This window comes from Diceros bicornis, chromosome 39 (genome assembly GCF_020826845.1).
Source record: "Diceros bicornis minor isolate mBicDic1 chromosome 39, mDicBic1.mat.cur, whole genome shotgun sequence".
NCBI classification, from domain to species: Eukaryota; Metazoa; Chordata; class Mammalia; order Perissodactyla; family Rhinocerotidae; genus Diceros; species Diceros bicornis.
Window position 1 is genome coordinate 14,781,489 of NC_080778.1, and position 25,718 is coordinate 14,807,206.

The 25,718-nt window shown below is 39.0% G+C and overlaps 1 protein-coding gene across 4 annotated transcripts in view; it reads left to right on the forward strand.

Annotated features, from left to right (window-relative positions):
• The first annotated feature begins 2,958 nt into the window (after window positions 1-2,958).
• The window catches only part of IPCEF1 (interaction protein for cytohesin exchange factors 1), a 164,913-nt gene continuing 142,153 nt past the window's right edge, over window positions 2,959-25,718 (forward strand). For all 4 annotated transcript variants that reach the window (XM_058534112.1, XM_058534115.1, XM_058534114.1 and 1 more), the window contains exon 1: window positions 2,959-3,084. The gene's annotated coding sequence lies outside the window, so the exon portion shown is untranslated. The remainder of the gene's footprint in view (window positions 3,085-25,718) is intronic.

Consider the following 25,718-nt stretch of genomic DNA (forward strand, 5'->3'; position numbering starts at 1 on the left):
ATTTGGATTGGGCGGTATGGGGAATGTTGGGATGGATGCTACGTTTAATCTGTAAATTAAAAAAACTTCTGAAAAAGCAGAGACACAAAACATGCCATCCAGAGGATTTCCACTTTGCTTTTGAAAATGTTGCCTTTAATCTATTGCCAGTCAAGTCACACTGGTTTCTGTCAGCTGTTATCAGCATATCTTCAAATTAGGAAGGTCTCAAGTCAATTGAATTATTTACTTCTCTACCCGGAATGGCCCTTTTCTCCTTATCCCTAGTTGTTGCAGCTCAGGAAACAGATCTTCTATTTGTTCTGCTTTAAGCAGTTATGCTTACAAAGGAAAATGGAAAGAGAGATCTGCTTTTGTACTGTGTGGGGTTGCTGGGGGCTCCAGGCAATAAAGCCCTGCATGGTCATTCTTAGGAAGGAGCAGGTTCATTGAGCATCAAGAGAAGAAAGGCCGGGTGTCAGAAGTTCTGATCCTAAAGACATGAATGATTAAGGTGACTATATAAAACCTCTTCCAGGTCTGGACTTGCCTTGAGGCTTTCTCATGCTTGTGGATAGGTGAAAAATTATTCTTTTTATTGAAATGGCTTCAGCCACCTTCCAGATTCTAGGCTTGTTTTATAGTGTAGTTTAGGTTTTTACTTGTATGTTAATTTGTCTGTTTCTTGGAGATGGAATGACGAGGGTCATTAGGTTTTCAGGTCTGGACAGTGTGATCTTGGTAATGACTAGAGTGGGCTGCAAGTGCATACAAATGCGTGGATGAAAGTCTCAGATTTTCTTTTAGTGGTTTGACTATATTTATGATTTTATCCTTAGATGAATCTTCCCTTTTGTTAATATTTGGCTGGACAGGGGCAACTTGAGTTTGGATAAAAATGCATATGCTGCATCTAAACATGTAAGCCAGCCCCCTATTGTCCCCACCTCCTAGAATGCACATTTTGTGACATTCCCTCCTCTTGAGTGTAGGCTGGACCAAGTAACTCACTTCTAACAAAGAGAATATGGCAAAAGTGATGCGACATCATTTCTGAGAATAGGTTACAAAAGATTGTGACTTCTGTCTTGCTCATACTCTCTTTCTGTCAGGAGCTCAACTGAGCCGGGCAAGGAAAAGCTGAGCTGTCAGGTGTTGGAGTAGCTGATTAAAGCAAGAAGCCAAAAATGAAAGAGTTAAGCCTTTGGTCGCTTACTGTGAGGCCATGAGCAAGAGTCCACAGCTGGAGGAAGCGCCGGCTGCCCCTGTTCCATTTTCCCCGTGGAATGGTGCACTTGTGGAGGGGCACGTGGACCAGCACAGATGTGGGGATCATCTCACTGTTGAGGGAACGTCCAACAAAAGGCTCTGGCAGTTTTATGGACCCTGAGTTGTGTGTATGTGTGTGAGAGGGGGGCTAGGAATAAAACAGTACTGACCGAGTAGTGGGGAAAAGTGTCTTCAAGGTTTCTCCCTTGTCCCTTCATAAGGACGCCTCAGCAGAGGCACCTGAAGGGGACCTTGGCCCACGGTCTCAGATAAAGAGACCTAGTAATGAAGGCACTGGGGCTGGGAATGTAAATATGCAGAAGAGCATGGCTGACCAGGGCAGGGGCCCCTGAGACCTTGACTGCAACTCCCCTCAGAGGCTGTAGTGCAGTGGCTGTCACCAAGGCTGGTGTGGGGAAGGCGACTTTCCCCAGGGAAAGGCTTTGCCAGAGGAAAGCCTTTGTAATTACTGATGGGCAGGCCTGAAAGTTCACACAGAAGGTTTACCCAGGAGTGGACTCCTCAGTCTCATTCTCTTTGACTCTTGCTTTTTTGCCCTGATAAAGCCGGCTACCACATTGTGAGCTGCCCTAAGGAGAGACCCATGTGGTAAGGAACAGAGGGTGACTTCAGGTCAACAGCTAGCATTGAACTGAGATGCTCAGTCCCATAGTCCTTGAGAAACTGAAACCTACCAACAACTGCATGAGTGAGCTTGGAAGAGTTTCCTTTTCCAACAGAGGCTTGAGATGGCTGTAGTCCCGGCTGACCTGTTGACTGTAACACTGTGCGAGATCCTTAGCCACAGAACGCAGCTAAGCTGGGCCTAGATTCCTGACACACAGAAACTATGAGTTAATAGGTGTTTGTTGTTTTAAGCCTCTAAGTGTTGGAGGTAGTCTGCCATGTAGCCATAAATAACTAACACACATGCTAATGATCTAGTGACCACATTTTGGAAAACTGCATGGGTTGTGAGCCCATTTCTAATGATTTGTTTTGTTTTCTTTGAAAGTAGGATATAAGAATGGTGCAATTGTGTTGTTTTCCCAAGAAGGTATAAAGAAGCAAGATGCTGGTGTTGAAAAGGAGACATGGGAGGGCAGGAATTTATAGGTGATGAGTTCAAATATGTCTAACTTTCAGCCTGTCATTTTCCTTTTCTAGTGTGTGAAAGAAGTTTTGAAGCTGGAGAATCTATTATGTGTGCTGCAAAAGAATGGCAGGCTCAGACTTATTTTTATCCTAAAATACTTTTTACAAATTTATCTGCACCCTCTACTTAGTATAGTATTAGGAACTATCAGGAGAGGAGAAAAAAAGGGAAATTTGAAAGAAGATTGAACTTAAAAGATGTTGATGATAAAACAGTGGCGTCTCAACTAAACACACTGAGAACAGCTCTGTACATGATGTCACCCTCCAAGCCTGTAAATAAACATGTTTGCCTCCAAAACAGGAAAGCAAAACCATGTAGTGTTTCGTACACGTGTCCTGGAAATGAATACACTAGGTAGTGTTTAATGATCAGTGAGGTCGGACAGATGGAACGTGCCTGCTTTAGATGCATTGTGTCCTGGACTTTGGGATCAAGGAAGCGTTCAATAACAATAAGAAGGAAGAACAATAAAATTGGGGAAGTAGAGATGACACTTCCCCTTCTTTCGAAAGAGCCTTACTCTTTGCTCAGCTTCTAATGGTAGTCTTGCGTAGACTGAGCCTCCAGAGCTCTGACTGCTTAGAGTGGAATCCTCAACCTTTGCCTCAGAGTATTATGAGTTTTCTGAATTCAGGGATAAAGAGCCAGCTCTTGGATTTACTCTCTTTTCATTGCATGTAAGTAAAATCACTCCTTGGCTACCGTATGAGAAGTCATTGCTTGGCATATCAAGATGGGAAAGCAATTGATGCTCTAACCCTATCTTTAGAATAGTGAGTTCCAAGATGTGACTCTTGGGACATAATATTTCCTCAGCTCTTCGTAAACCTGCTGCTATGGTCCAGTGATAATGGCACTTTTTAATTCTGTTAGAGCTTTGAAGGAGAGAGTTGTGTTGTTCTCACTCTGCTTTTCTCAGTTTCTTAAATTGATGTTGTATTGATAGCTGCTTGGACTGCAGACCATGGGTTTGACTTAGAAAAGCACAATTCAGCCTTTGTTTGGGTCCTGAGAAGTTCACTTCGGGAAACACTCTGTGGCCATCCTCTTGTGAGAAAGTGTGTTCTTTGTGGAGCATCCCCTTTCGTATGTGAGCGGCTGGAGGGGATTTTACTCTTAGCTAAAAGTCACAGGCTGGACAAAATATCTCTCTATGAAAATGAGGATTTCGGTGATGTTGGTTCAGAGGTTTTTACCAAGGTCATCTGGGGCACTGGGTTTTCTTTGCTTGTGTATATTGTGAAAGAAATTTAATTGTAGGAGTCAGAGTTATAACTCACCAAGGCATCTTTGACTATATCAGTGGACTTTTTTAGTCTGTAGGGGGCTGTGTGTTTCTAGTACTGTCCTGGGCATTGTATAGTCATACACAGAGTCTGATTCCTCTACAGCTATTTGTTTTACACGGAAAATAGAAAGAACACGAGTTTCTTTCTGCTCACATCATGCAAATAAAGAGGAAAAGGACTTCAGTTTGTGTATTTGTTGATGTATTCACTCTTTAATTTATTTTTTAATTTCCTTTCTTTCCTCTCTTTCTTTATATCAAGGGTCTTTTCTGGAGAGGGTCCATGTATGAACTCTTGCAGGCAAGCTGTGTTAGGCAAATACACATCATCTGAGTACGGAAATAGGAAGTTCTTTCCTGCGGTAGTTCGCTGTGGCAATAAGAGATAAGAAATTACTTCATGACGATTGCCTGAGACTTTCCTTTTGACTCGCCTCTCCTTCTTGAACAGCTCACTTCTGCTTTCCATCCAGCTTGGAGGCTAGGCAGTGTGAGCTTGTAACCAAAGCACAGCTCGACCATTTGCAAGCAAGTTGAAGGTGGCAAATGATGTGTGTGAGCAAAAGAAATCGTAAAAACTAAGCTTTACGGTGTGGAAGGACATTCTGCAAATGAGGGAATTACTGTACTCCCAGCACTCAGAACAGTGCCTGCCCCATAGTACGCGCTGAGCAAATGTGTGTTGAATAATGAATGATCAGGATTGTTTATAAACTGAGTGTGGTAGTGTTGTCTTTGCTTTCTCTGTTACCCAGGTACTTAAGGAAATGCAGATTGGAGGAGGTCAGAGTCAAGCAGGAGAGGAGGAGAATATGAAGATGTGAAGAGAAGAAAGGGTGTGTAGAAAAGAGATGATAAGAAGCCCTAGGAGTGGCCATATGGTGCGACGATGGAGGAGGAGGAGGTTGTGAAGGTGCTAGAGGTGGATGTGGTGGTGTTCAGTTGGAGCTGGCAGTGAAGGTGATGGTGGAGGTGATGATGGTGGTGGTGGAGGAGGTGATGGTGAAGGTGGTCTTGGAAGTGGTAGTGATGGTGATGGTGGGGATGGTCTTGGAGGTGGTAGTGATGGTGATGGTGGGGATGGTACTGGAAGTGGTAGTGATGGTGATGGTGGTGATGGTATTGGAGGTGGTGGTGGAGGTGATGATGGTGGTGGTGGAGGAGGTGATGGTGAAGGTGGTCTTGGAGGTGGTAGTGATGGTGATGGTGGGGATGGTATTGGAGGTGGTGGTGGAGGTGATGATGGTGGTGGTGGAAGAGGTGATGGTGAAGGTGGTCTTGGAAGTGGTTATGGTGGAGGTGGTGGGGATGGTACTGGAAGTGGTAGTGATGGTGATGGTGGTGATGGTATTGGAGGTGGTGGTGGAGGTGATGATGGTGGTGGAGGAGGTGGTGGTGAAGGTGGTCTTGGAGGTGGTAGTGATGGTGATGATGGGGATGGTATTGGAGGTGGTGGTGGAGGTGATGATGGTGGTGGTGGAGAGGTGATGCTGAAGGTGGTCTTGGAGGTGGTAGTGATGGTGATGGTGGGGATGGTATTGGAGGTGGTGGTGGAGGTGATGATGGTGGTGGTGGAGGAGGTGATGGTGAAGGTGGTCTTGGAGGTGGTAGTGATGGTGATGGTGGGGATGGTATTGGAGGTGGTGGTGGAGGTGATGATGGTGGTGGTGGAGGAGGTGATGGTGAAGGTGGTCTTGGAGGTGGTAGTGATGGTGATGGTGGGGATGGTATTGGAGGTGGTGGTGGAGGTGATGATGGTGGTGGTGGAGGAGGTGATGGTGAAGGTGGTCTTGGAAGTGGTTATCGTGGAGGTGGTGGCAGAGGGAATGCTAGACCAGCTGGTGGAAGTGACAGTGGTGGCGGTGCTGGCTAAGGTGGTCTTGGAAGTAGTAGTGATGGTGATGGTGGTGATGGTATTGGAGGTGGTGGTGGAGGTGATGGTGGTGGTGGTGGAGGAGGTGATGGTGAAGGTGGTCTTGGAGGTGGTAGTGATGGTGATGATGGGGATGGTATTGGAGGTGGTGGTGGAGGTGATGATGGTGGTGGTGGAGGAGGTGATGGTGAAGGTGGTCTTGGAGGTGGTAGTGATGGTGATGGTGGGGGTGGTGTTGGAGGTGGTGGTGGAGGTAGTGGTGGGGATGGTATTGGAGGTGGTGATGGAGGTGATGGTGGTGGTGGTGGAGGAGGTGATGGTGCAGGTGGTCTTGGAGGTGGTAGTGATGGTGATGGTGGGGGTGGTGTTGGAGGTGGTGGTGGAGGTGGTGGCAGAGAAGATGGTAGAGGAGGTGGTGCTAGTGGTGGTGATAGAGGTAGTGGTGGTGGAGGTGATGATGGGAAAGGCAATGTGATATAGCAAGGAGGAAACATAGTTTTAGGGTCAGACACATCTATTAAAAATCTGTATCTACCACTTACCAGCTCTATGATCTCTGAACCTGTGGAGTGGTGCTCGTAACAGACTGAACATTTTGGGTTGTTGTGTGAGGATTAGAAATGTGATTGCACAGTGCCTGCCACATCATGGATCTTCACCAAATGGCTGTTATCAATATATTTTCTTCAGCTTTCAAATCACCACGGTCACACTTATAAATTTAACCACCAATTTAGCTTTTTTCTTTGTACTTTTTTGTATTTTCTAAATTTCATAAAATGATCAGGATTCTTTTTAAGAATAGTTTATTAAAAATAAATGTTATAAGCTTCGTTATCAGGATGGTTAAACACATGGTGGTATATCTATATAAAGAAATATCATCAATAAAATGATATTTATGGAAATATTGTCATGATTTAATGCTTAGTCAAAAAAGAAGAAACACAACTTTTTCAACTATGTAAAAATGTTGCAGAGAAGCAAGATTGAGGTAAATTATGAATAGTGGGTTTACAGCTGATGGTTATATTTGTCTTTGCACTTTTCATTTTTCTCCCCAATTTTTCACTAGTGGAGCATATCTGGACTAATTTAGTAATCTGAAAACAAAATAAATGTTGAATGAAAATAAATGAACAGAAACTTAACCTTCTTTTAATTTCCCACCAAAATAAAGCAAAAGTATTTTTTTTTTTTTTTGCTGAGGATGATTTGCCCTGAGCTAATACCCATGCCAATCCTCCTCTATGATTTTGTATGGGGGACACCTTCACAGCATGGCTAATGAGTGGAGTAGGTCTGCACCCGGGATCCAGGCCCATGAACCTGGGCCGGCAAAGTGGAGCGAGGGGAACTTTAACCACTTGGCCATGGGCCGGGCCCAGCAAAAGTATTTTTTTAGTTGTAGTGTTCTAAGCTTTGTGGTTCATTGCAATCTAAGAAATGATGCAGTTTATGTTATTTCACCTTTGTAGGGGTATCCCCTTTGAGATTAGGACTGGTACAGAATCACGTAACAGCTCTAAAGTGAGAACGAGCAAACGAGGTCCCATCTGGGACTGACTGGTCTAATTAGTTCCTAGTATCACATGAAAATGGGTTATTTTCTGTGGATGATTTATAATGGTCTCTAAACCTGAATTGAATGATTATCTAGCAATTCAATAGTTAATAACTTTAAATTAAATTTAGATTTCCCAGCATAAGAGTAATTAATTTTTTTAGGGAATGTTACCATATCTTTATCATCTTGGTATACGTGGAGAGGTCAAAAAAACATTTTTGTGAAGTCAAGAAATAATTTCTGTTGTTAGGATCTTGCTCCTTCCGTCTCACAATGCCAGCTTATTAGTTTGGAGGAGTCCCTTATCAGAGACTTAACTGAGATCAAATATTTTGGCTTGTAGGTATTGGAATGAATCGCCTGTCTTTGTCTTAGAAATGATCAGGTGAGAGAGAGTTGGCAGACTAAGAGGCAAAAAGACGAACAAATGTGAGCAAAGACAGGCCTCCCAATCTGACACAGGTGTCGAAATAGTAGTTGAAAGGTGAAAAGTTAGGCAGTTTAAACTTACCTTAAAATTACTAGAATGTGGATGAACGCTTTCAAAAAAATCTGAATAAAAAATGACCAGATGATGTACACCTGAAATTTATACAATGTTATAAACCAATGTTACTGCAATAAATAAGAAATTAAAGAAAAAAAAGACCAGATAGTCAGTGAAAATTAGTCAAGGTTAGAAATGAAAGAATTAATGAAACAGACAACAAACCCTATTCCCCAGGGTGAAAACCAAATAACTCAGCATGCAACATGAATTGAACTAGAAACAGCAGCCCAGTAGACTTTTGAATAGATGGTCCATTGCGTTTTCTGAACATTGCACGGTGGAACACTGAATAAAAACGAATATTACCAAACACTTGCTATGTCCCAAGCATGTAATCAGCACTTGCATTTTTTACATGACCAATTTCAGTCATTTCTCAAAAATAATCCTGGGAAACAGCACTGTCGTTATCTCTATGGAGCTGAAGCTTCGAGAGGTAAAGTACCTTGTCTAAAACCACTTTGCTAGGCAGGGGCAGGGACTGGATTCAAACCCAGATCTTTGTGTGTCTCTGAGCCTGTGCCCTAACTACTATACTATACGACACTATGTTGTTTCCACTTACATTAAAGATTTTCTTCTTTATCTGCATCCATTTAAAAGATACCATCAATTGGAGTGATAAATGGTACATTATAATTCAAACATTGTGTGAATCCGAATATGGAGGATCTATATTTATTGGTATAGTGATCAGAAAAAAATATATATAAAAAAGATTTTCTTGTATCCGATAGTGATTTAAGGCCAAGAATTGGGAGACAAAGGGTGAGTATGAGCAGATTCACCTTCTACTTTGAAATCTCCTTGAGTGAAATTCCTTTCCATTTCGAGGAGGTAGTGGAAAGGAATTTTTCTTTTTTTTCAGGGAACTACCTGTGCTCTGACATAATTGCACATATGTGTTTGTCAATGTTGCCTACTTCTTGGGCAGCCGAGTGGTATTATGTAGGGAGTGCTTCTCAACTGGAAGGAACAAGGTATGGAGGGGCAGTGACGTTTGTGGCTATCAGAATCATCCTAAGTGGTCCACAACTGCAGTCAAAATACATAACAGTTTTATCACCACCGGGTCCCTCCTCTTGCCGTTTGACAGCAATACTCGATCTAATTTGAAAACATCCAATTTCCATGTTGAGCGTCAATGGACCCATATTGATGGGAATTTACAATAGACTTTATTAGTGGGAGCAGCATAGATCTAAAGGTTAAGAGACCTGAGTGTTCTGCTTGTGGCATAAAACAGTTGTGTGTCACCACACAAGGCGTTTAACTTCTCCAAACTTAACTTTTCTCATCTATAGTAGCTGAGATAAAACTACCTAACCAATATTCTTTGTTGTGTGGGCCAAATGCAATTAAGTGGAAATACTTTGAAGAAAGAAAAACATTATAAACCAGTGGGAGCTTCTGTCTTTGCTCATATTCCATTTTCTTACCAGGTAGAGACTCAACTGGCATACAAGGGGTTTACTGGCAGAAGAGGATTAGATTAAAGGTAGTAGGGGGTGTTATGTGTTGAATTGTGCCTTCTTCCCAAAAAAGATTTGCTGAAGTCGTAACCCCCAGTACTTCAGAATGTGACCTTATTTGGAAAGAGTAGTTGTAGGTGTAATTAGTTAAATTAAGATGAGGTCATAGTGGACTGGGTCCCTTATCCTACGACTGATGTCCTTGTAAGAAGATGGTCCTGTGAAAACAGATATACACAGGGAGAATGCCATGTGATGATGAAGACAGAGATTGGAGTTATGTAGCCGCAAGCCAAGGAATACCAAGGAATTCTGCCAACCACTGCCAGAAGCTTAGGAAGTGGCAAGGAAGGATTCTCTCCCACAGGTTTCAGAGGGAGCATGGCCCTGTCAACACCTTGGTTTCAGACTTCTAGTCTCCAGAACTGTGAGAGAATAAGTTTCTGTTGTTTTAAGCCACCCAGTTTGTGGTTTTGTGTTACGCAACCCTAAGAAACTAATACAAGGAGTAAAGAATACAAGTCATTTTTAAGTGCTAGTAATAAATTCATCTATATTGCTGGCAATCACTTCTAGGGACCAAATCCAATATGACTCATTTCTCTGACTTTAACCTGTGGCATTGGGCCTCAAACAGTGGTGTCACTTCTTCATTGAATGGGAATGAATAAAGACTCTAAACAATGAAACACATTTACAAAATGAAAATCAGGCTATTGTGAAATCTATAAAAGGGCATCCTTTCATAAATTGAGTCTAGCTAGAGATTCCAGATTATTACACCAATGTGGTCATTTGCTGGATATGGAACATTAGCGTCTATTTGGGAGGATATTTACTCCCCCAAGTTCTATACTGAGAGAAAAGTTCAAGTATTCTGAATTGGAAAGTGATGCAATGTGACGGTACTTTGGTCCAAATATAAAATCGAAGTCTCCAATCTAAGCATGTAGCAAATGGAAACTCTCCAGTTAACGAGATGTCGAGTCATTTTAGTAGTTTCATCTATAATTGTTGATCCCTTTGATGCATAAAGTTAGTCTGGTACCTGCATAGCTATTTTAATGACAGCATAAATAGCCAGGATTTTAAGCATATTCTTGGGTTTCTCTGCAATATAAGAATCTCTTAAATCTCCTTTTCAGTAGAGTTTACGTTACCCTAATTCCTATTACAATAGTTATCCCTAGCAGAACAACATTCTTTTAGGAGGAAAACATCATTGTAGGAGGCTAATTCATTTAATCTGCACAAAACTAAAAACATCTTTTTGCACCCCCTTTTAACTGATACATAGTTTTCTTTAGACTTGTTATTAATTTTATATAATTTCTTTCAAAGTGCTCAGTAGAAATTTGTGACTGGATAGATTTTTTCAAATTTGAATAGGGTAAAAGCTCTTTTTTTTTTTTTTCCTGACTATCATGAAGGAAAATGCTTTCTTAGGAGTCTTGTGCACTGATCTCTAATGCGAGAGAGGAACAGAACATTTAACCATTTACAGGCAAATGTATATATTGATACTGAACTTCAGTTTAAAATAAGAAAATACAGACCTCTCAGAAAGAAAAGAAATGAGACTAACTCAAAATACTTCCCAGAAGCCTTAATTTAACATTATTTCCTCCTACCGAATATAATTTGGTGTCAGGTGTTACAACTCACTTAAAAGAGACTTGGCTGCACTTCTACTAAGTCACATTTTAAGGAGGAAACCTATAATTCTTTCCAAAAGCTAAACAAATGCCTATGAACCTGAAAACCACGCTTTTTAGGCTACTTGTTTATGATTATTCTGTTTGGAGAGTTCAGAGCACAGCACAATATTGGAGAAGTTGGCTACAGTTTTTACAGCCTGATGACCATAGGTAGTCTCATTGATTTCTTGAACATTTTGAAGATTCAGCTATTCTAGTAAATTAATGGTTGCAACAGAACATTTTCTTAATTCCCTTAAAGTACAGGTCAGTTATAACAACCTTATTCTTTCCACCTGTTAAAAGCCTGAAGCAAATTATGCTAAAGGCCTTATTTTCTGGTTCCTTGTTAGACCATTAATCCCAACCTTTCTTATCCCAACCTTTCTTTGCCTGACAAAATAGGCAAAGAATTGTTCTCACTCATGAGTGTGAATGTTAATCATATAATCGCATAATATGATGAGTGCCCATGTTTGAACACTTAACATTCACTAAATGCGTATTGAATACCTAACGTTTTCCAGGTATTTCATTGCAAGAGAACAAGCAAAATTACCTTTTAAGTTCCCTTATTATCATTTGAATTAACGCTACCTTTTCTTGGTTAGATTCGGTTACAGCCATTGAAAGAGAAGGATCTGAGCTTGAACTCTCTTGGTCAAATATGGCCCAGGTTTTCCAGCTAGAGCTGCATCTCACCCTGGAACACAAGCTACCAAGATATCCTGCACTTGGATTTTCAACTTGATCAGTCAACCAGAGCCACTTCTGTGTAGGTAACGAGCACTTGAGAGGGAATTGTCAAGCAAGGTTTGAGCTAGGCACCAGAGTACTACTTCGTTTTATTTTGTGAACACTCATGAACATTCCAAAGTGATGTGCAAATCAGTTGCTTTGAGAGGAACACCAGACCCCCAGCTCTTCTGAGCTGAGAAGTCAGCTCGAGGAGAGAGACACCAGAGCATTCATCAAAGGGAGTAAGTGAGCAGAGCAAGTGAGGCTGGCGATTCCCTCCGAAGTGAGTTTACTTGGTGTTTTGGTGTTTCTGGCAGTAGCAGAGTCCTAGACACGGGGTATGGTCAATTTCACTTTGCGTTAAATACTTACTCTTGTGTGATTTGCGTTGGGAGCAAATTAGCAAGAGATTCCCCTCTCAATCCTGGGTTGAGTTCAGGCATTGAGCACTAATGTCTACTCCACACAGGCTGTTTCTTACCATGTGGACGTGGGCCTTTTGCCGATGGATGGAGGCCCCTGGCCAGTGAGGTATCCTCAGTAATGCTTTGAACTTTCTGGGCAGTGAAAGCCACTGAGGTGAAGGTAGAAAATAAGGTTCAAGAGGGCTCCTTGTTTCCGATTGTAGTTTCTCAAACAGGCTATATAGGTTGTCACGTCCCTTGTAGCTGTGTGTTACATGTAGTCAGCACTACTGTTATTGCTAAGAGTTAACGTGTACTGTCCACTTACTGTCTGCCAGGGATGGTGTTCAAGGCTGTACATTCATTGTCTAATTTCTTAAATAACTCCAGGAAGTGCTGTTATTAACTAGCTCACCTTTTACTGATGAAGAAACAGGCTCAGAGAGTTTAAGAATCTGGCTCAAGGTCACACAGTAAGTGGTATAGTCAGGATTCCAACCCCAACAATTTGCTTCTGGGGTCAGAATTTGAACGTGGATCTGTGTGACCTGAGAGTCCAGTAACATATGGCTGCCTTGGGGGCATAAAGAAAAGGATGCTACATAATTTATTATTTTTGGATAAGGTTGCTTTGTGCTTGTCTGCCTTCCCCCCCATTTCTGGACTGAGGGTGTATGTAATCTAACCCCATTTAGGCCAGAGGAAGAATGTTTGGGTGAATAATATAATGTTAGGACTGCTTGGCACAGATTTGCCTGAGTATTGAGGAAAATCTCATTCCTAAAGACACTTCTAGATCAAAGATGAGGAGGCTTACAGCAGAGAGATGGGATATTTGCTTCTAAGAATTCAGATTGAAACGGGGAAGAAAAAGGAGATTAAAAGATAGGAAGGCAGGATTTTGAGAGGATGTATTTGAATAGTCTCCATTCATGCTTTCTATTTATTATAAGACCAGAAAAAGTTCTTGAGAAAAAGAAAAGTTTAGTAAATATCAAATTAGGTAAAAGGAGGGAAGAAAGAATTTCTTTAGGCAAATACATTGAATTCAACTTCATACTAAATTTATATTATCAACTATCTTGCTATTTGCTGCTTAAGTTTTAAAAATAATTCTTTTTTCTTTAGTATACATATAATGCATGTTTATTGTCAATAATGCATATAAGCAAGAAGGAGAAAAATATTTCCCATGATCCTACCATATTGAAATAATCATAGTGAACATTTTGGTGTCAAATCTTCAATACATTTTCCTTTTTCTTTATATATATGTGTATTTAACAAAAATGAGATAAAGGTGTACTTTGATATATTAAAATCATGTTCCCAACACATTACATATTTTAGATACAATAATTTACCATTTAGGAGGGGAGTAGCCAAACTTTTTGAATGGATAATGATGGATAAGTGAAGAGAGCTCTTTTTTCATAATACCTAACCATAGAAAAGTTCAGATATTCAGAATTAGTAAATACTGCAAAGAACTGACAAGTCTAACAAGTTTTCAACCAAAAAGGTTAGTAGTAGTCATGTAAAACAAAGGAAAGCAGAACATAATGAAAGAGTAACAGGCAGTAGACAGAGGACCCCAGTGTGAATTTGAATAGGCAAGTTTTGTGGGTGTCGTAGCAGGTGGCAGCAGCTATCTTTTGAAAAGAGGGTTATCCTCAATTGACTTGCTTTTTGCAACTTAGTTTTGGTGTCTGGAGGCCCTCAAGACTAGTGTTGGGCCCTGATCTCCATATGGTTTTTAAGCCTGTCAGGATCATCACTCATACGAATTTTTGAGTTACTTGACTGTAAGTGGTATTGAAAGAGAATTTCATAAACATAGACATTCTCTTATGTTCCCTGAGAGATTCAACCCAATTCAGTAAAATTTTTTGAGAATTTTCTCTGTATCAAACATTGTGGAAGACATGAACTAAATATGAAAAAATGATAGTCCCTAGAGTATCTTACTCATTTACTGGGGCAAAAAAAACCTACACATGAAACATTAACCAACAGGACTCCAAGTGCTACATGATTGTCTTAATGAGCAGCGTGGAGAGTAAGTACTGTAAAAGTTAGAGAGAGCGTGATCCAGGAGAATTTAATGGTAGAGGAAGAAGTTGAGCAGAATGTGAAAGGAGGGCTGGGTTTCAGGTGGATGGAGAGAAGAGAGATAATCACTGAGTCAGGAGGAAAGCTACAAACACAGCTCGCCCCCCGGAGCCAGGATAAGATGGCACTCATGCTTCTGTACATTAGGCAGCTGTGTACTGGGAAGAATCTTGGACTACAAGCCACAAGCTTTGTTCTGCCAGTTGCTAAGAAGGTGACCTTGGGGTTGTCACTTCTTCACGTCTCAGTTCCTCCATTTGTGAAATGGGTTGCATCATGTCTTGACATGCCTCAAAGAGAGATGATGGGGTCTCCAGGGAGATGATGTGCGTAAATGTGCTTTGCAAACTGAAAAACGGGCTGTGAATGTCACTTGTGATGATGATTTGTCAGACATACAGACAGAAGAAAAGCACAAAACCAGAGCACAAAAGGACAATAAAGTAGGTACAACACACCTCGAGCCAATGTGAGTATTTTATAGACAGAATGAGTGAATAATTGGGTGAAATGTGGCAGGGGAAAGGGGGCGAGCGGAGAGTTGATAGACGAGGGCATTGATACCTCTCCTCTGTTTGATCCACTTGAAGAAATGAGGGGCATGAGAGGACTTGAGGAGAAAAGGCTGTCCGGGGAAATGGAATGCTTTGGAGAAAGTTTGGTGATAGGAGTGAGTTTTCATGCAGTTGTATTTATCCTAATAAAAAGGCACTTCTTGAGTCTTATAGGCAAAACCTCATGTCAAATCCTTTAACATGTTCTTCCCACTAACTGAATGGGAGAACAAGGAAATTTCTTCCTTTCTCCTTATTTCACTTATTTTCATTTTGTATCCCTAGAAGCATATGGCATAATGCTCAACAAACAGGTGAAGTAATTTTGAGAAAATATCGTCATTCCTATTGGGTAGAAGCTAGAACTTGGGCAGCGGTCCTAGGCTTCCACGTCACACTTTTCTTTCTAGATCAAAGCATAGAGGTATTATAAATTATTAAGGCTTAATACAATTAACTCATAATGAGTTATGATAATCAGAATCAGATAAAGCATGAGTGGATCCACACAATCTATGAAAGTACATTTAAACATTTGTGTTTTTTTATTTTTTTTATTGTGGTAACATTGGTTTATAACATTATACAAATTTCAGGTGTACATCATTGTATTTCGATTTCTGTATGGATTACATCATGTTCACCATCCAAAGACTAATTACAATCCATCACCACACACAGGTGCCTAATCATCCCTTTTGCTTCCCTCCCCATCCCTTCCCCTCTGGTAACCACCAAGCCAATCTCTGTCTCTATGTGATTGCTTGTTGTTGTTGTTATCTTCTACATATGAGTGAGATCATACGGCATTTAACTTTCTCCCTCTGACTTATTTCGCTTAGCATAGTACCCTCAAGGTCCATCCAAGTTGTCACAAATGGCTGGATTTCATCATTTCTTTGGCTGAGTAGTATTCCATTGTGTATATATACGACATCTTTTTTATCCATTCGTCCCTTGATGGGCACCTAGGTTGCCTCCAAGTCCTGGCTAATGTGAATAATGCTGCAATGAACATAGGGGTGCATGTATCTTTTTGCATTTGTGTTTTCAAAACATTTGTATTTGTATCACTTTTTTCCTAAACATTTAATAGATTTTAACAATTAGTTTCATCTTCCCTTGTGCATTGAACCTTCTGGTGACCACAAAGAAAAAACAAAAAGGCATGTAGCAGGAAGGAGAAGAAAAAGCAGAGAGTGTGGAGAATTCACACACTCCATAAAGGCTTCTGAACTGATGTAGCCTGGCAAATTTCCTGCCTGTTTTTGTTTATTACACTCTATTCACACTGCTCTTAAAGTCTACACTTTGGCCAAATCTGTGCTCATCCTCCTGAATTCAGCATCCCTTTCTGTACTGATCACATCCCCAAATTATCTCTTCTGTAGACCTCAAGACTCAGGGATTTCTATCTTGTCTACCATAATGACCTTTACTCCGTCTGTCTCAAATTTCTCCTTAAGCCTTTCAACTATAGCATCTTATCTGATTTACTTCTTGGTTTTCTGTCTTGCTGTCTCTAGTTTCTTTCTTGGGAAGTTCCCTGACCTCAATTCTTTTCAACTGTTATTCTACAAGATGATGTGAACACTCATTTTTCCAGTTTTGATTTAACTCTGGTTCCCAACTCAGTTTCCTCTTGCTAGCGGGGTTTTTCCCTCATGTGCGCTGAATTATTGCAATTCGAACATGTTTAAAGTTTGAATTATTATCCAATATTCTCTGGATGTTCTCCTTCTACTCTTTTGAGAATTCATGGAGAGTTGATTGAAACAAATGAACTTGGTTAGGCATAATTAAAAAAAATCATCACACTCTTTTTCTCCCTCATTTGGGAGTTAATATTGCTTTATCCAACCACACTATGCATTTATATCATATACTTGTCCCTGGGTCAAGGTGGCCTTGTTGTCTAACACTTATCTTCCTAGCTAACCTGGTAATTCAGGTAAGAAAATCTTTCTTCTTTTTCCCCACCTGTTCACCCCAATCAATAGCTCCCAGGAAATCTTGGCTGTGGCCAAATCTCGTTTCTCTTGCCCTACCCCCAGTTTTCTATACCTCTTCTTTGTTATTACCTGGGCCCATTGGACTAATCTCTCTTCTGAGTCCTATCCTTTGCCTGCCCTCTCAGCCTGTGTCCTGTCTCTTGGTGTATAGGAGAGATTTTGTGATTCTTTTGCTTACTTGAATGTCATTGCATGATCTGGGGCTTTGAGTAAACATGACAAAGACTCAGGTTTAGGAATCATTTAATTATGCAGACATTTCCATCAGAAGTATGATCTCCATTCTCTTGGAGAGCCTAGAGAAGTGTCACATATTGACATTTCAGTGTCTGTATCTTAGGACTGGGCAAGTAGGAAGCTATTTTCTCAAAAGTCTTTTTCTAGACTTTTTGTTCATTTTTGTTTTTTGTTCTATTCTTTGAGAAGGAGACCTCCTTCTAGATCCTAAACTCCTGTTCACGTGGAACCTCCAAGCTCTGACTGCTTTACAATCTACTGAGTGTGTTTGTACACATTTTCTTATCTTGATACAAGGACTTTGTGCTGTCTGTATATGGGGCAGATAGTAATACACACATTGAGGAAACTGAGGCTCAGAATGGTTAAGTGGCTTGTCCAAGGCTATGCTATTAGCGAATGGCTGAGCTGAGGCTTGACTCTAGTGTTCTGTCTCTTATGGGAAGTCTTCCCCCTCTGGAGTATTCTATTGCCTGACCTTTACCAGTAAGTTGTCTCTATTGATTTATCATTTAGGTAGTTTGAATTCAAGTCTAATCATCTTCTGCTCCTCAGTCTCTCCCAGCCTGGGTCATCCCATTGGGCATGTACTCTTGACCTTACACTTGGGTGGGTTGAGAGGCGCCTACTCACCCGTCTTGGATGACTGATGTTAGTGCTTACTCCATAGAATCAGATACCAAACCTATTCAACTAGGAGAACTTTAGATTCCTTTTATTCTACCACTTTATGGGTAGGGAACTGAGGTCCAAAGAGATTTTGTGATTTCCCAAAGGTATATAGCTTGATAGAAGTAACGCAGTTGACAGCCTACATTTCCTGACTCCTACACTCTTTCTACTGTTAAATCTAGGTCAAAATAAACACGTTCTTGAAAGAAAAAGGTCATTAAGTTGTTACGCGTTACTAACACCAGTGTATGAATTAGCCAATTAGATCCTTCCAACTGAGACCTAATTTGGATTGCAAAACCATCTGGCCCACCTGTCCTCTAATTTGCTGATACATGCCTAATCTAGACCTTCTATATGTTAACTTCCCAACAACAAAGACTGCATCATTTATTTTTGAAGATTCTTTCACTCTTTCTCATTTAAAATGGCTTTCTAGATAATGAGGTATTGTCTTTCGTGCAAGAAGATGGTGGATTTACTTTATTTCATCCTTCTTCTCTTCTAACACTCTTGTCTGTCAAGGCTTTGCGTGTATAAGATGTCAGGGCTGAGGGAGCAGTCTGTGACTGAGGAAAAATCTAAAGGAATTGGCTGTTTGAGGATCCAATTCATGACTTTAGTTTCAGTAATATTCTGAAGACCATCAGGAAATGAAGTTGATCTAGCTTTGGGGGCCTTGTATAAGAGACAGGCCTGTATTTCCACAGGCGTGAGTTAATGCTGACTTTTCCATTAGATCAAATTTCTTTTAAGTCTCCATTGAGGGTCCCCATCAGGCTTGCTTCAAGGTAAGCTGAGCATCAAGAAGTTGTAAGGCATTTTGGAAACTTCTCGATCGTGTGTATCTTTACTGACAGCTTTTGCTGACCCTGTAATGCACCTATTTTGTAATAGAACACATATCCATTTTCCCTTTCTTTCTTGAGCCTCCTTCATTAAGTGACAAGTTCTCCTAGGCGTGGAGCGTATTTGTGCCGACTTTCTGCCTGGTGGTTTCTCCAGTGATTTAGAAGTCTGTACAAGATGGGGGTGTTACCACACAAAATTGGGGTTCTCCTACCTGGTGTGCATAAAAAGACCCATCATTATGGCATCAGCTTTTGGGAAAAGAAAACAGCTTTATTGCAAGATTGATCTGCAAGGAGACAGGAGGCATATGCTCTCAGATCTGTCTCCCAGCTCCAGGGCTTGGGGCAAAATTTATGGGATGAAGGGCAGGGCAGTCTGAAGTGTGGAGATAGATGATTGGAGGTAAGGAGAAGTGAGGTAGTTGATGATCTGTGCAAGCGTAGTCAAGCTTCACGGCTCTTCATAGGACGCGTGTTCACCAAATAGTGGTGTTAGCATGATCTGAGGGTGGAGTTTTCAGCCCCTTGGAGTCAAAAAGGTCACTTATTGGGCATTTATGCAGGCCCAGTTGATGGGTTGGCGATCTCAACTGGCCTGAATTGGACAAGGGGTTGTTTCTCAGTGCTTGAAAAACCAATCTTAATTACTCTGTAGGTAAAATGGGGCCAGTTGAACTGGTCTTAGAGGGCCCGAGGTTACAGGGGTAGAGGAGGGCACTCTTAATTGGCATAGAAGATGTGGGAATTCAAGCAAAACCTCCACAAAATGCTTGAGTCTCTAGTTCCTGCATTTTGAGTCTCCAGTTCCTGCATTCCAATAGGTGAAGGAGAGAATCTCTTCAAAGTTTTTCAAGATTTTTTAATCAAAATATTTTTAAACACACATTCACACTAAATGACCAATTTTACCTTCTTGATTATTAAGCTTAGACTCTCAGATGAGTACTTGTCATTCACGGGCTTTCACCAGAAGATGAATTTGCCTCATAAAAAGTTATCAACAGGTCAAATGTCCCGCAGGGTATGAAGTATGAAAAAGTGTCATGGTCTCTGATACTTCAGTTGTATTTGTCCTACATATGAATCAATGAAATTATAGCAGAGTTCTGTTGGTGGGAACTGTGCCTTTGATATAGAGAAACAAAGGATTCCTTTAAGGTTCACCTTTAGATAGTAGACTGTAGCAAGTGCTGTGTCAAACTTCAGGACTAAGCAAGGCTATTTTTGCTTCTGGAAGCTTTGGAAGTAGGGTGTAGTGATAAAAGTCAAGATAATCAGAACTCAGGAAGGCCTTGTTCCATGGCTGAACATACTTGTGAGGGAAATTACCTGTCAGAGAAAATTCTTGGATTGGTTTTAAAGTTGCATCCAATAAAACTTTCTTGGGCAGAGTGTTAGTTGAAAGAGAGGCTGTAATTTTGAAAGTCCTGTTGGTATTCTGTTAAAAAGAAGGTTGTTTCCTACCTCTCTTTGTTTTGGGAGAATGATTTGAATTGAACCTTTTTTATCCCATACTTAAAAAAAAAATGGATTCTGCAATTGTTGTTACTGGTTATTGCTGTGTTCTATCCTAGAGGATTATCTTTATGAGAAAGTAATCTATTTGGTTATATTGAATTTCAGTTGTTCTAAGCCCACATGTACTTGGTCTTTTCACTTTCTTCTTGCCAGGGGACGAAGAGCATGCTCCTTGCAACAGAGGTATGTTGTGCTGTAATTCTTACAGAGGGAAGCTTCAAGTTAGCACCCAAAGTAAGAAATTTTGACAGCATGAATTCCAGAGTGGGCCAGAAAGTAGTCTGGAGTTTGCTGAGAGGAAGACAAAGATTCAACACTGAGACTTGTCCTGATTTGAGCTCAGAATATAATTTCGCCTGATGTCAGGAGATCTCTTAATTAGCATAGAAGAATTGTCAAGAAATCTATTCTTTTTGTCATTTGCTTCTTCAGTCTCTGGAGGCATTTGAACTTAACACAAGGCTGCTACAGAACTGTTTGGCAGTCAAATGAGTAGGGAATCTGTGCAAAAAATAATCTATTTCCTTTTTTGCATGACTGATCTAGGAAATCACGACAAAGTTGTTCATGTGAACAGTTACTTAAAAATATTGCTCTTAGTTGTTTTTTTAAAAAGTTAATTTTTAAACTCTTTTCCTGTTTCCTAGAAAAATTAGAACCTAAACTAATACCTTTTTGTGAAGTCTGGTGTCTAGGATTATTTCTTTCTGTCATTTTTCTGAGAGTTATGCTTAGTGGCCTTGAAAAAGATTTAAAATATTTTTTATTGCTATTTACAATGCACCAGTCAGCGTTTTAGGTTGAGTTTTACTCCATATCACGTTAATCAATGATAAAGCATGCATTGGAATTCAGTAATAGCTGATTATTATTTATTTGGCTGCGTTTCAAATAATTCAATAGCATTGAATGCTTATTTTGCTCAATTTTTCTAAAATGAGATCAAGAATCTAGAATGATAAAGTAGAATGGGAACCTTAAACATTATCTGGTCTCAACTCTTAGATTTTAGACATGGGAACACTAAAGCTGAAGAGAATCTGAGTCTTAAATGAAGTCACAGGGCCAACTTGTGGCAGAGAGAAGGGAGATAGAAAGAGAGGCTTAAAATTTAAGCAAACTTCTTCACTGAAGAATTTCTTAGGGCCACTAGTATGCTAACATGCATTGTAAATCTCCAAGGTGGGGATAAGTTTTAATTGTGGGGAAATTTAATAAGCAACGTTTCCCAGTTATTGGCCAAAGGACCTGTTTTTGACAGAGCATTGAGAAAGCCTAGTGTTCATCAACCATACTTCAGAAATATTGTTCTTTCTTTACCCCATCCTTTAACCAAAATATGTATTCTTTATAAATAAAACAGTCTTAAGAGCTATAATTTTACATTTTGTTAGCATAGTTGTTCTATATCTGGAGAAAAAGACATAATGATGCAATGGAAATGAGAACTCAAGACACTGATGGGAACTATATGTATATGGATGACAGTAAAAGTCTTTGGGGTTGTTTTTGTCCTGAATCTTCAAGAGATAACTTAGATTTGAATCCTAAAATAATGAATAAAGGGGTAAGAGAGTGAGAGGCTAAGAGAGTGAGAGGCTTCTTAACTCTTAATAGATAAACCACAAAAGGTAGGCAGAGAGATTGGAAATGTTTTGCTGTAAGGAGAACAAAGTTCGTAAATGATGCGGATAAGGTTGGAGGTATGAACATGAACCTCTCCTTGCTTCTCATTCAACAATGTCTATCCAAATTATGATGATGACAATTGTCTCAGTTCCAAAGAACGTGTTTCTATAGTTACTATTTTATGTGAAACTAAATATATTCACTTATATTAAAAAAAGTCACATCCAAAGAAAACATCGTGAAGTTACAGTCAAAATTACTAGGTTGAACAGAATTCATTTGAGACTTTTATTATTTTACCCCCAGGGGCATGTTAAAGCTGTGAGAACAGAGATTTATGTTAGTGGCCTTGACCTATATTCCCAGCACTTAAAATAATGATTGGCACAAAGTAGATACTCAGTAAATATTTGTTGGACGAAATAATTTAGTTTATTTTATCAACTAGTTATTTTTTATTGAAAAGATAATACAGACATACATTTAAAAATTTAAACATCATAAGAGAACACACGATGGAAAGTTATTTTTACTCCTCGCTCAACACTTCCAGGCTCCCACCATAGAAGCAACCACTGTAACCACTTTGTACAATGTTCTTCTAGAATGTTCTATGCATATTTAAGTGTACATACAGTCTGTGTATATATATATATGCATATATACATACATAGTTATTTTTACACACTATATAGATTGTTCTACATCTCAATTTTTTCCACTTAAATATCTATCTTAATGGCATATATTTTAAGAATTGCCTTCTGATAAATGAAAAATTATATCTCATTGACATTTTATTTTTCATCTTTTCAAGATCCAGATTGACTGTCTTTTCATAAACCATTTGTGTTTCTTTTCTATGAACTGCCTTTAAGTTCTTTGTCAATTTTTCTATCGGTTTAATGGTCTTTTATAACTGATTTGTAAGAGGTCTTTATGTATTAAGGAAATGAGCTCATTGTCATATGTGTTGGAATATTTTTCCCAGTTGATCATTTGTCTTTTGACTTTGTATGGTATTTTTTCTCTGCAGAAAAAAACTTTTTTCATGTAGTCACATTCACTAATCTTTTTGGAATTTGGGTTTTGTGTATTGCTTAGAAAAGCCTTCTCATCTCCAAAAGGAAACACATATTCCTATATTTACTTCTGATAGTTTTATTATTTTATTTTTTGTATTCAAATCTTTGATTCACCTGAAATTTATTTTAATGAGAGTAGCCTTATTAGATGTTTTTCACTTGGCTAGTCAGTTGAATAAGCCATATTGCTCCTCTTGATTTGAAATACCAACTGTTTATATTCTAAATTTCAATGTATTTAAGCATTCATTAAAAAAAATTAACTTTGTTGTTATGGAAAATTTTAAATTTATAAAAGTAGATAGTGAGTAGTAAAATGAAGATAACTCGATAGGCAAGATTTTGACATTTTTGGCCTTATCTAAGACCAGAAATTTTTATTTCTTTCAGTCTAACAACTTCAGCTGTATAACTTGGAAGCAGCAAGAATATTTCATTTAAAACTGATCCCCTACATTGCTCCCAACAAAATAAAACAACCAACCATCTCCACAAAGGGAAACTTAAAAGTTTCCATAATTTTTAAATGCTGAAACAGTGATGATTGCAGGGGCAAAATATCAAACAATATAATTCTAGTTCCATTCTTGCTATCTTTCTGTTACTCTGTGTTCTATATTTTGGGGATGCCTGAAATCCCCTGGAAGAATGTGACTTACTAAAGAACAACGTAACAGAAATCATTTAGTCAATTTTCTAAGAGCCTAAATGGATTCCTAATTTTTTTCAATATACTGATGAATAGAAGCTACTGCTTGGATGAAAGTATGTACACATTAGCATATTTTGTTATTTTGTGTTTCTGGCAATATTTTTATTTTTTATCTTAATCATTTTCCAATATATACATAACTAGATTTGGTGAACCGAAGGCATAGCCAGTGTCAACATATGCTGCATTAAAATATAATCATTGTCAGAGAATGAAATGACGAGCCACAGACTTAGGGAAAATATTGGCAAAAGACGTATATGATAAAATACTATTATTCAAAATGAACAAGGAACTCTTAAAACTCAACAAAAAGAAAATGAACAACACAATTAAAAAATGGGCAGAAGGTCTGAATATGCACCTCACTCACCAAAGATACAGATGGCACATCAGCATATGAAAGATGCTCAACATCTTATATTAAAGAAATGCAAATTAAAACAATGAGATACCACTACACCTCTATTAGAAGGGCCAAAATCCAAAACACTGACAACACCAAATGCCAGTGAGGATGTTGGAGCAACAGGAACTCTCATAATTTGCTGGTGAGAATGCAAAATAGTACAGCTGTTTTTGGAAGATAGTTTGGTGGTTTCTTACAAAACTAAACATACCTTTTCCATACTATCCTGCCCTTTGATATTTACCCAAAGGCGTTGAAAACATGTTTACACAAAAGCCTGCACACACACGTTTACAGCAACTTTATTCTAAATTGCCAGAATGTTGGAAGCAACCAAGATGTCCTTTAGTAGGTGAATGGGCAAATAAACTGGGAAAATGGGAATATTATTCAGCACTAAAAAAGATCAGTGATTGCCAGGGTTTGTGGGGAGGGGAGGATGAACAGGTGAAGCACAGAGGATTTTTAAAGCAATGAAACTATTCTGTGTGATACTATAATGGTGGATACATGCTATTATGGATTTATCAAAATCCATAGAATGTACAACACCAGTGTAAACTATGGACTTTAGATGATAATGATATGTCAATGTAGGTTTATGTACTGTAGCAAATGTACCACCATCCCACTGATGTGGGATGTTGATGGTGGGGGAGGCTGTGCGTGTGTAGAGGTAGGGAGTATATGGGAACTCGCTGCCCGATTTTGCTGTGAACCTAAAATTGCTCTAAAAAATAAAGTCTATTAAAAAAATATAACCATTGAGATTTGCTGTGATTTTGACATTGTGGTTATATTATTGACAAAATTTTTTTAATGAAGAATCAGGAAATTTGGTGCCTGGCACATAGTAGGTGTTCGATAAAAGATTGCTGTATGGTGTATTTCATGAGACACTATATCAGAAATCTAATCAGTTCTTCACAAAATTCTATATGGAATAAGAAAACCCATTTTCTCAAATATAAATACGATTTGCAAATATTCTCTCCCAGAGTGTAGCTTGACATGTCATCGTCTTAAAAGTGAATTTTAAAGAGTTCTTAATTCTGATAAAATCTCCTATATTTTCTTATAGAAGTCTAATAGTTTCAGGTTTTACATTTGAGTCTATGATCTATTTTGAGTTAATTTTCTATACAGAGCAAGATATGGATCAAAGTTTTTTTTTGCATAAAAATATCCAATTGTTCCATCACTATTTATTAAAAAGGTTATCCTTTCTCTGTTGAGCTGCTTTTGTATCTTTGCCAAAAATCAATTGACCATGTCTGTATGGGTTTATTTCTGGACTCTCTACTTTGTTTCATTATCTATCTGTCTATATTCATGTCAAACCACACTATCTTGATTACTGTGGCTTTATAATGAGTTCCAAATTAAGTATGTAGGTCCACCGTCATTGTCTTAAAGTTGTTTTATCCATTATAGGTCCCTTGCATTTCATATAAGTGTTGGAATCAGTTTGTCAATTTCTAACAAAGAGCCTGCTGGGATTTTGACAGGGAGTATATTGCACTGGTAGGTCCATTTGGAGAGAATTAATAGCTTAACAATACGGAGTCTTCTGATTTGTGGAAAAGGTGTATCTTTTCATTTCTTTAGGTCTTCTTTAACTCTCTCAACAAAGTTTTTATGTTTTATTGTTTTTGTTTGAGAGCACGGTTGTTCTATATATTCTCTAATATTTAGTGTTGGTCGTCTTTTTCCTTTTAGCTATTTTGTTGAATGTAAAATTTGCATTTCCTTGCTAAAACGTTGAGCACATTTTCATGTACTTATTAGCTATTTGTATGTGTTCTTCTGTGAAGGATTTGTTTGAGTATATTTTCCATTTTTAATTGGATTATTCATTTTTTTTTTTTTTACTATTTTTTTGTGGGAGTTTTTATATATTCTGGATATGAGCTTTTTCTTAGATATATCTA